Below are 11,941 nucleotides of genomic sequence, written 5' to 3'. Positions count from 1 at the left end.
TCTGAATGCAGGCAAGTGGACACACATACATTTTGTCTAGGAGAGTGGCCTTCTGAATGTGACCAGCTGGAGAATGTGGCTCCTGGCTGTGAGTGGCCATTGTAAGCGTTTGCAGAGTCAACTGGAAACTGGAAAGTCTCACTCCAGTTTTTTCTCTGTCACTTTCCATTTCAAAGAATGTACATCCTCTTTTTGGAAACAAAGAAATAAAAACACATTTGTTTGTTTTCTTGGCAAGGCACATTGAGAGAGAGAAAGAGAGACAAAAATGTTCTCCAACCATTGGTTTCCTCCCCACAGGGCCACAAAGACTGCAGTGGATCATTCGAAAGCCAGTAGCCAGGAGCTACCTCAGGGACACCCATGAGGATGCAGGGTCACAAGGCTTTGAGTCACCCACCAGTGCTTTCCCACGAGCCACAAGTAGCAAACTGGATGCAAAGTGGAGCAGCCTGGACACAAACTGGCACCCATACAGAATGCTGTCATTTGCTGATGGAACATCAGTTAACTGAGTCATTGAGCTGGCCCTAAATCAATACATCTTCAAAGAAATGGTCCTGAAAGCACACAGCAAAATCAAAACTTACTGAAAATGCACACACTCATACACATATCTAGTGTGCTGGGAATGCACTGTGCTGGGATCCAAGGGAATGGGGCTGGGACAGGGCCATCATTCCACTCCTCCCTAGAAACCGGATACCCTTCAGCACTTGAGTCCGGCATATCATGTGACCAGTGCAGTGCAGAGTGACTTGCAGCCTCAAATGCAACTCCTCCAGAAACCACAGTGCCCCATTTGAGGAGGGAACCAATGGACAGGAAGACCACTCTGTCTAGCTCTCCCTCTCTCTACTCAAAAGAGGCCTCTTAAAATGAAGGGAAATGAAAGAAGATACATATATAGTAAAATCCCAGAATTAGATGTCTAGCACTCTAGCACTAGGGATGAATGTAGTGTCAGCATCCCCTATGGGCACTGGGTCAAAAGACAAACTGCCTCTTTTTTTTTTTTAATTATTTTACTTCTTTTTAGTATTATCATTTTATGATATAGTTCCATAGGCCCTGGGATTTCCCTTATCCCCTTCACCAACTCCCTCCCCGCTCTCTGACTTCCCCTATAGTATAGTTCTTCATGCACGGTCCTCTGTCCATGATTGTGGGCATGGACAATGACAGAAAGCCCAGCATCCTATTGTCAAGATGTAACTGTAACTCAAAACAGGCCCACAAAGGATGCCAGAGCTTCAAGCGGGAGAGTATACAGCCACAGTGACCACACAGAAGCTTTACTGAGCAAAGGGAAAGTGAAGCACCCAGTTGCAGAGACATGGTGGAGGACAGAGAGAAACCCATTGGCAGAAGTATGCTTTTTTATTTTAAGTCTTGATGCATTTTTAAGTCTTGGAAAGTCACATACACTGAGAGGAGGAGTGACAGAAAGGAAGATCTTCCATCTGATGATTCATTCCCCAAATGACCACATTGGCTGGAGCTGAGCTGAGCTGAAGCCAGAAGCCAGGGCCTTCTTCTGGGTCTCCCACATGGTTACAGGGTCCCATGGCTTTGGGTCATGCCTCCCTACTTTCCTAGGCCACAAGCAGGGAGCTGGATGGGCAGCAGGGTTACTGGCACATGAACCGGTATCCACAGGGCATCCTGGCACTTGTACAGCAAGGATTTTAGCCACTAGACTACCACACTGGGCCCTGTTTCTTGTTTTTCTGGTTTTCTGTCCAAAGCAGGAGACATCTCCTCAAGTGGGAATTTGTCCAAGTTTCTCCATGGGCAGGAGGATTTGAATGCTGGTGGGGTTGGGCTGTGGCCCCTCTCATTGCTGGAAGTAGCACACAGTCAACATTTTCATTCAGCAAGGACTGAATGGCATGAAAAATGTCCTGGCTGGGCTGGGCAGTGGCCATTTGGACTGCTATGCCTGGACTGACATGGTCTCTGAAAGAGCTGGACAGAAGTGTGTTGCCGAGGCCCTGCTAAAACACTTCAGCTCAGACTCCAAGGCTTTGGACCCAGACTCATTTTCAAAGATCTTGGACCTGGGGAAAACACACTATGGGCCACTAGACCAGGGGCCAGACCAGGGGCCAGACCTGCGGCAATGTGGGGACCTGGAAGCGGGTCAAGGATCATTCCCGTAAGATCTGTTATGAGCCTGCCTGATGATACTGCTTGGAAAATCAGGACAGACCCGCAGAGAGTTGGCCTTGCTCTAGTGTGCCTCAACTCTCTCCCTTATACATTCATTTCTTTTATGCATTTTATTGAAATAAAACCCAGAGCCTTGCATGGATTGAAACCACTGGCCGGTGTGTTTATTCCTCACGTCACAGTGCTGAAATACCAGTCAGGTCCTCATCGTTCAAACCCTCAACAATCTTTCACAGGTTGTCTCTATTCCATCAGTCTTGATGGAATGTTGATTGGATTGCTGCTTCCTTTATCAGATTGACGGTTCTTTGTATGGCAGATCCAATTCCTAGTGCTGGGATGGGCCTGTGGTGTGCTGGATGAGTTGCCTGCCTCAGCGGCACGCCAAGTAACCAATTTGAGTCCCAGCTATTCCACTTGTGCTCCAGCTCCCTGCTTCTGTGCCTGGGAAAGCAGCAGGGGATGGTCGTCCTGCTTGAATGCCAACAGCCCTGTGGGATGGCCAGAAGCAGTTGCTGGTTCCTGGTGTGTGTCTGACCCAACCTGCGGCCACACGGCCATTGGGGAGGAAATCAGCCCATGTCACTCTATCTCCCTCTCTCTCTAATTCCTCCTTTGAGAGAAAGAAAAAGATAGAGGAAAAGAGAGAAACTGAAAAAGAGAGAACTGAAAAACTGAAAGAGAGAACTGAAAAACTGTGTGGAAAATTTGGCAGTCTCCAGCTGGTCACATTCAGAAGGCCACTCTCCTAGACAAAATGCATGTGTGTCCACTTGCCTGCATTCAGAGAGAGGCCTTCTTACTTCTGGCATTCTTGGCTGAGAAGTTTCCCAGGTGCCTACAGCAACCTCCTTCCCAGCGGTCCAGGCACAACATTTTGTTTTTCTTTTACAATTATAGTGTTTTCATTGGAAAGTCTGATATACAGAGAGGAGGAGAGACAGAAAGATCTTGTGTCCATGTGATGATTCACTCTCCAAGTGAGTGCAATGGCCGATGCTATGCTGATTATAAGTCAGGATCCAGGAATTTCTTCCAGGTCTCCCACAAGGTGCAGGGTCCCAAGGGTTGGGACATTCTCGACTGTCCTCCTGCTCTTGCTTTTTTCCCTCTTTTTGCTACGTTCTTCATGGCCGTTTGCACTACTCAACTCATTCTCATCCTTGTGATGGACAGTTTACACTGGAATCCAATGTGAATTCATGGGAGTAGAGGTGAGATATCGTTAGGTAAGTCTTCTTGTAGGGAGCCTCAAGCATGGCTTCAATAGCATTATCATCTGCCAGTTTCTCGCCTTGTTGCCGCCCAGCCCGAATATTGGGCTCTGAGGGTGGCTAGGCCCAAGCAAACCTAGAAGAAACAATGGGATTAGGGCAGCCCGCGCGGGTGAGCAGGATGGCAGCCTTGGCAGCTCAGGATCCACCCCTGCGGCAGTGTCAACAAGCTCCCCGAAATGGCGGCTGCTACTGCTTCCCTGTACCCAGTCCTAGCTTTCATCCTAACCAGTGGGAGTTGTAGCATATCAGCGAGGTACCAACAGCCTCCCCACTGGACCTACTCGGGGAGGATGTTGCATTCTGCATGTTAGCCTGTCAGGACTTGCCCCAGTCTCAGCACTTGCCAGCTGATGCTGCAGCAAAGCCCAGCCCACCTGCCCTTACTCTTGCTCATGCTTGCACCAGTGGAGACAGTTGATTAGCTCAAGCTGGTTCTCCTCCCCAGGACACATGTAGGCCAGAAGGTGCTGCCCAGCCTGTTCTGTCTGCAGTCCCAGCTCTCATTCTCCCAAGCAGGAACAGTGGTCCAGTGAGGGTGTAGTGGGGTGGGGTGGTCCCTCTTTCACCTTGGCACTGGCTGGCAGGTGCTGAATCCTGGCCTGGCCCGGTCTGTCCCTGTTCCAGCTCTCGCTGGCAGGGGCTGCTGCCCAACCAGACACAATAAGCCCCCAGTTTTGGCCCTAATGTGAACTGGCCGGTGATGTGGCCCGACCCGACCTGTCTTGCACCCCATCCTGGCTCTCAGATCTGCCACTGGGTGTGAACTGGTACAGCCAGAGGACTCACCCGCAGACAAGAGCCACACGTATGCCTGTGGGTACTGCAACCTGGCCTGATCTGGGTTGCTGATTTTTTTTTTTTTTTGTCTGCTTGCCTTGGTTCTTGTGGTCACCTGCAGGGACTGCGTCCAGGTCGAGGAGCTCCCTAATTTCTCTATCAGTCCTCCTGCCAGTGGCTGTTCTTATGTACACCGATGGGTCCTTGGCCCAGGCTGACTTGGTCTACCACCTGCCATGGCAGGAACAGTGATCTTGCCAACTGGCTCACCCCCATTCGGTTCTTACTGTTGGGTGACACAGCCCAGTCACCCCTCAGATCTGGTTTCTGTGTCCAGAGAAGCTCCCAGGGTCGTGTTTGTAGGAAAGAGGCGCCCTCTTCAGGAGAGTCAGGGAGTTGCTGCAGGGGTGAGTGGTCTGTGCCATCTCAAACTGGGCAGCAGCTCTTGTTGGCACATGCAAGACACAGGGCTGGGAGCAGTTGTGGTAGGGGAACTTGTGGACCCCTGCGCTGAGCTGCTGCTTCCACTGGTGAGAGCTGATACTGAGTGGACCATACTGGGGTGAGGCACCACCTGGCAAGTGCCAGGACATTGGCAGCACACGTGTCTAGGTGTGTGGATGTACTAAGGTGGACTTTACATGTATTTGAGGTTCAAAAGGCACTGTGACAGAAACAAAGAGATCCTCTATGCAGTTTCACTCTCCAAAAAGCCACAACGTTTGGCTACAGTCTGAAGCCAGGAGCCTAGAACTCCATCCTAGTGTCCCACCTGAGTGGCAGGAGTCCAAAGAATTGGGCCAGCCCTCACTCTCTTCCTGACAACATCAGCAGGGCACTGGAGCAGAAGTGGAGCAGCCAGGAATCAACATGTTACAGGATGCTGGTGTTAAAGGCAAGAGCTTGGACTGTTAACTCGTCCATACAGAATAGACCTAATTCTGGCTCTTGTTTTCAATTTTCTTTTTAATATTGTTTACAGCGTTGAGAGGGGTGCACGCTCATGTGGGACTCTGACTGGGGTGAGAAGTGTAGTTACAGAAGAAGGTGGGTGGGTCATACATTTCCGTTTTGTTTTACCTTTCTGCTGTGTCTCTAGAGTAAGAGTTGGGGGGGTTTGCTCCATGGTGTCAGATCACTACAATACCTGGGGATGGGCTACAGTCACTTGATGCTGTCTTAGAGACCCGAGATGGGGAAGAGTGTTCCAAGGAGGTCACCTGAATGGTCTTGATAGTTCTGAGAAGGAAGTTCTTAGTTTCATTGCTCCAGGGTTGAGAAAATCCTTCCAAGGTCCACTGGTACATACATTTCACCTAAGTGCATCCACAGAACCAGGAATATGCTGCAAAGCTTGACCAGGAGAATTGTCTACCTTGTTGGGCTTTCCATTCTCTGACAAGGCAGTTGACAGTCCCTGCTAGCCTAGGTGAGCTGGTCGCCATTCCCCTGCGTGGATCTGGACGTGCTGTCTATGGCCCAGGTATCAGCAACTGAGGGGTCCTGTCCTGATACATGCACTCCAAAGTCAGACCACACATCATGTGTTTCACCTGTGGCTGAGATTGAAGTCCAGCTGTCTCGTTGGGGAATGCCCCAAGAAACATCAATGGGGGACCTGAGACACCTCTTGTATGTGAGAGCCAGTGCAGGGTGAGGTGTGATTTGTGGCCTGCACCAGTCAACACACACGCTGGTGGATGCAGCTGCCTAGTTAGTTGCTCCCCAACCACACCTCAAGGGAACTGATGGGTACTGTAGCCTAGCCCAATTCAGCCGTGACTGCCATTCGCCCAGACTTCATGCCTACCAGAGGTGCCATGGCCTAGTTAGGATAACAAAAACCAACCTGCTACAAGCCCTGGCTTTTGTGCATGCCAGTCTCTACTGCAGCCTAGTCCATCCCAGCCCATATCCCATCCAACTCACACGCATATGTCTTATTGTTGTGGCTTAACCTAATCCAACCCACCCCCAGATACAGCCCACACATATGCCAGCGGGTTCTTCTGTCTTGCCAGCCTGGTCCAGCCCCAGCCCTGGTTCTCATTCTAACTAGCTAGAGGTATTGCCCACAGTTCCCCTGCAAGGCGTGCTTCCAGCCCAAGGTTGTGTGTCAGCCAGTGTGTCCTGCAGTGTAGTTTGACAAGCATCATCCCCAGTCCTGGCACTCACTGGTAAATGCTACAGACTAGTTCAGACTGGCCCACCGCTATACACAACTCTCATGTGAATCTGTAGTCCAGCCTTTTTCACACTCATTCTGGCTCTCATAAGCACAGCTGGTGTTACAGTCTAGCCCAGCCTGGCCCACCCCCAAACTAGCCCACACACATGCCTATAGGTGCTAAGCCTTTCCCATCCTGGTCTCTGCCCAAGTCCCAGCTCTCACACTCACCAATGGGAGCTGAAGCCTAGCAGGGGAGTCTCAAAATTTCCCCTACCAATGCCATTCTCAGCCAGGGATGGTAAATGTGTTGGTGAGTTCAGTCCAGCCTGGAATGGCCAAACATAGTCTCAGCTATTATTTTTCTTTAAAGAGGTATTTATTTTTGTTGGAAAGGAAAGTATACACAGAGGACAAGAGACAAAGATCTTCCATCTGTTGATTCACCCCCAAGTGGCTGCAACAGCTGGAGCTAAGGCAGTCTGGAGCCAGGAGCCAGGAGCCAGGGGATCGTCAGGGACTCCCACATGGGTGTGTAGTCTAGTACTTTGGGCCATCCTCAACTACTTTCCCAGGCCACAAGTAGTGAGCTGGATTCTAAGCAAGGCTGCTGGAATTGGAACTGCGCCCATGTGGTTTCCCAGCCATGCAAGGTGAGGCATGTAGCCACTAGGCTATCATGCCGGGCCACACTCTCAGCTCTTGCTGATATGTGTTGCATCCTAGCCCAGCCAGATGTGGCCCACATACATCCTGGATTTCATTTGTGGCAACAGGTGCTGTGCCCTGTCCAGTGCAGCTTGCTCCTAGCTCAGCCCAAACACAGGCCGACCAGTGGAGCAGCCTTGCCTGGACAAGCCTTCTCTTGTTCCTGGGAATTTTGATCTGGTGGAGGAATTCCCTAAACGCACCTACCAGGCCAATCTCAGCCTCAAATCTCATGTGCACAGATGCCCGGTTGTGACCAGACTCTCCAAGAAGCTTATATGATGCCACCTGTGTTCTACTCAGGGCCACACCCAGGGTACCTGTCTGTTTCAAGTTACCCTTGGATTCAAGCACAAACTCCACAATGCTTTGCAAGTTCTGATTTGGTGCAAGGACAACTCCCAGCACAGCAGGATTGCAACCTACCGACGACCCAGCACTCTCAGTTGCACAAGGTCCCTGAGCGCTTGAAGCCCTACATCTGTACCTATCCAGACTGTGGCAAATCATATTCCAAGCCATCCCACCTCCGAATCCATGAGCGCAGACATACAGGTGAGTGAGGACCCAGGGTTAGGGGAAAAGTTCATGCTTTTTCTCTTTTGGTATTTCAACAAGTTTAATGAGAAAGAGTTAGAAGCAGAGGGTGAGATGACAGAGTGCCCTTCCTTCTGCAGGTTCACCACACCCTTATGGTTGCCACAGTGACCCGTGTTCAGCTAAGAACAGAGAGGAGGTGCATAAGTGACACTGGCCCAAAACCTGGATGCTTTTGCACTGTCTTTCCCAAGCGGTGGCATAGCTTGTGCTGACATGATAGGAACAAGTAGGGGACTATGTTTGGCTCCTTATGAAGGTTCTCGAGCCTCCCTTCATCTAAGGGCACTGCCACTTCATGGACCCTGTTCTAGAGCAACCTACCCTACATTGCCCTCCCTTCACCCATCTTTTTCCTCCATGGGCTGGGCTGCTACTCCCACTGTTCCTACTTTTCTTTCTTCCTTTCCTGGCTGCGTGGCTTTCTTCTCATCCCTCCATCTCAAGCTGTCCTGCTTCTCTGTGTGTCATTCGCCCCCACCCCACCGCACTATTTCTCCTCTCACGACATGCTCAAAACCTTTGCACTTTCAACATTGCCTGCCCACAGCACCTCTGCCCTGAAATGGGACAAGTCTCACTCTCTGTCTCTTCTGCAGGGGAAAGGCCCTATGCATGCCACATCACAGGATGCACTTGGACATTCTCCCGCAAAGACGAGCTCACCAGACACAAGAGGAAGCACAGCGGGGAGCGTCCCTACCTGTGTCCCCAGTGCAACAAGGCTTTTGCACGATCTGACCATGTACGGCAGCATCAGAAATTCCACAAATGATCTTCATCAAGACCTATGAACTCCCATCAATGTGCTAGCGTCCCAGCTCTTAGCTGTCCTTGCCAAAGTGTCCTGTGAAAGCTGTCGATGCCAAGATGGAGTCCCAGCACATGCATAGCACAGCTGAGCTGAGATTTCCTGATGGAGTAGACCTGCTGCTGTGACATCTCACATCAATTATCACAAAGACTTGTGAAGTTTCTTCCTTATAAATGACTGTTAGAGTGCTCACCAAAACGGTCATTGCATAGACATCAAGTTGAGATGTTTGAAAAGGAAGTTGTTTTGAATTGCAGATACACTTTTGCTGCTTACTTGGAAAAAAGGAGCACCCAGCTCTAAACACCTGTTCATACATGTCTTTGACAAAACCACAATTGATGACCAAGGCATTGGCCCAAAGATAGAGCAGAGGAGTCTGCACTGTGCCTTCATTTGGCTTCCTAACCTTAAGCGGTATCTGCTTCATTTTCAATTTTCAACTACTCAGAAGGCAGAGACACTGGGAGATCTGGTCTCCACTGATTGTCCCCTTCAAGGCCTGCTACCTCCTGGGCCAGGACAAGCTGAGCCAGCACCTGGACACTCAGCCTGGCTCTCCTCCAACGAAACGAGAGAAGTTCTGCAGCCTTGCCTTGCTGCCTCGCAGAGCATGGATTAGCAGCAAGGCAGCATTGGAAGCAGAATGAGAACTCATACAGAGGATGCGTGTGTCCTCGGGAGCCAACTGGGATGATAGGCTCTGTATGAATTTTATGCTGCATAGTCGTTTTAAGTATTGTGCAGACCCGGGAACTCTGAGGAAGATCTCATGCTTCTGTGTCTCAGATAAGATTGATTGAGAAGACTGTCCCTCTGCCTTTTCAATAAAACTTTGAAAAGATAAATTGAATGTGTTCATAAATGTGTGTTTGTTACTTATTCATTTATGTATTTATTATTTTTTGAACACCATCATTTAGATGTGCCTGTCCTTTGGTTATAGTAGCCTGATGCAGAAGCCAGTTAGGATAGTGAGCCAGCCTGAAAGCAAGAATCCTTTCTCCACTCATGGCCATTGTTTCCAAAGCAGAGGCCTACAGAAGAGGGGCTGACTGCCCCACTAGCGTCGTGGGTGTCAGAGCAGCTTGGGGAATCCATCCATGCTAGAAGAGTCAGGGTGTGGGTGGTAAGAGGGTAGCAGGATTGGCTATGCTGAGTGACAGGTAGGAAATGCTGTCCCTGGGCCCAGCAGCGTGGCATGGTTGCTAAATTCCTTGCCTTGAATGTGCTGGGATCCCATATGGTCACCTGTTTTAATCCTGGCAGCTACACTTCCCATCTAGCTCTCTGCTTGTGGCCTGGGAAAGCAGTCAAGGACAGCCCAAGCCTTGGGACCCTGCATTTGTAAGGGTGATCAGGAAGAAATTCCTGGATCCTGCCTTCGAATTGGCGTAGCACTGGCCTTTGCAGTCACTTAGTAAGTTAATCATCAGACAAAAATTCTTCCACACTGTCTCTCCTCTTCTGTGTATATATGACTTTCCAATAGAAACAAAATAATTCTAAAAAAAAAAAAAAATGTTGGGCCATGTGTCATGGCCTAGCAGCTAAAGCCCTCGCTTTGAAGGCGCTGGGATCCCATTTGGGCGCCCGTTCTAATCCCAGCAGCTACACCCCATCCAGTGTCCTGCTTGTGGCCTGGAAGGGCAGTCAAGGATGGCCCAAAGCTTTGGGACCCTGTACCTGTGTGGAATACTCAGAAGAAGTTCCTGGATCCTGGTTTCAGCTGGGCATAGCATTGGCCGTTGTGCTCACTTGGGGAGTGAATCATAGGATGGAAGATCTTCCTCTGTCTCTTCTCCTCTCTGTATATCTGACTTTCCAATGAAAACAATATAATTCTTAAAAAAAGAAAAAAATGTTGTGCCTGGACCGCTGGGAAGGAGGTCTTGCTGGAGACACCTGGGAAACTTCTCAGCCAAGAATGCCAGAAGTAACAAACAACAACTACAAAAACCTAGAGTAGATAGGCAGAGAACAGCAAGGAAAGCTTAGAAACAGGAAACGTTCAGTAGGGATGCTCTTATAACTCACTGGGTGGGAAACAGTGTTTAGTTACTCCTCACTAGGGTATTGAAGATTTCTCTGCACATCACTCCTAAAGCTGTTCACCTAAACTGCTAACATATGTCTTGTTACAGTTATAGAGTTAGACTATCCAAAAAAACAGCCAGGTTCTGCAAAATCATGCTTCAACGCTATAAAATGCTAAATACTAAAATTAAAATAGACATGAGACAGCTCAATAGTAATCTATAGCCATTTTAAGATGTATAGAACCCAGTTGTATATACATTAATAATTCAAATGTCACTCACAGGATGGGGTTCAGAACTTGCACTCTTTTTCTCTCTCTCTCTCTTTTAACATGTTGGTTACCCAATACCATGTCAACTAATTCCATTACATTATAAATTGTTACTAATGTAATGTTGGGGCTTTTAACTGATTGGGCTGATACTCTGTCGGCTCTACCTTCAGACAGAGATGGTCTCCCCAAGAAGCAGTTGAACTTATCTGGACAATAAGACGCTGGAGTCTATGCTTTGTAGATTGCAAGGAAAGAATCTCAATTGAATGTGAACTGTGGTTATGCAACAAGGTGGAGGAATTGACCATGAAGGGCACGGGTTTTGAAGAGGGGATGGGGGAATCCAAGTGCCTAAAAAACTGTGTCACATAATGCAATGTATTCAATAAAAAAATAATTACCAAAAAAAAAAAAAAAAAAAAGAATGCCAGAAGTAAGAAGGCCTCTCTGAATGGAGGCAAGTGGACACACATGCATTTTGTCTAGGAGAGTGGCCTTCTGAATGTGACCAGCTGGAGAATGTGGCTCCTGGCTGTGAGTGGCCATTGTAAGTGTCTGGAGAGTCAACTGGACATTCAAAAGTCTCACTCCAGTTTTTTCGGTCACTTATCATTTCAAAGAATGTACATCCTCTTTTTGGAAACAAAGAAAGAAGAACACATTTGTTTACTTCATTGGCAAGGCACTTTGACAGAGACAAAGAGAGACAAAAATGTTCTCCAACCATTGGTTTCCTCCCCACAGGGCCACAAAGACTGCAGTGGATCATTCGAAAGCCAGTAGCCAGGAGCTACCTCAGGGACACCCATGAGGGTGCAGGGTCACAAGGCTTTGAGTCACCCACCAGTGCTTTCCCACGAGCCACAAGTAGCAAACTGGATGCAAAGTGGAGCAGCCTGGACACAAACTGGCACCCATACAGAATGCTGTTCCTTGCTGATGGAACATCAGTTAACTGAGTCATTGAGCTGGCCCTAAATCAATACATCTTCAAAGAAATGGTCCTGAAAGCACACAGCAAAATCAAAACTTACTGAAAATGCACATACTCATACACATATCTAGTGTGCTGGGAATGCACTGTGCTGGGATCCAAGGGAATGGGGCTGGGACAG

Source organism: Ochotona curzoniae, unplaced genomic scaffold (assembly GCF_017591425.1).
Source record: "Ochotona curzoniae isolate NIBS_2020 unplaced genomic scaffold, NIBS_Ocur_1.0 contig_2404, whole genome shotgun sequence".
In the NCBI taxonomy this organism is placed as follows: Eukaryota; Metazoa; Chordata; class Mammalia; order Lagomorpha; family Ochotonidae; genus Ochotona; species Ochotona curzoniae.
This window is presented reverse-complemented; position numbering follows the sequence as displayed.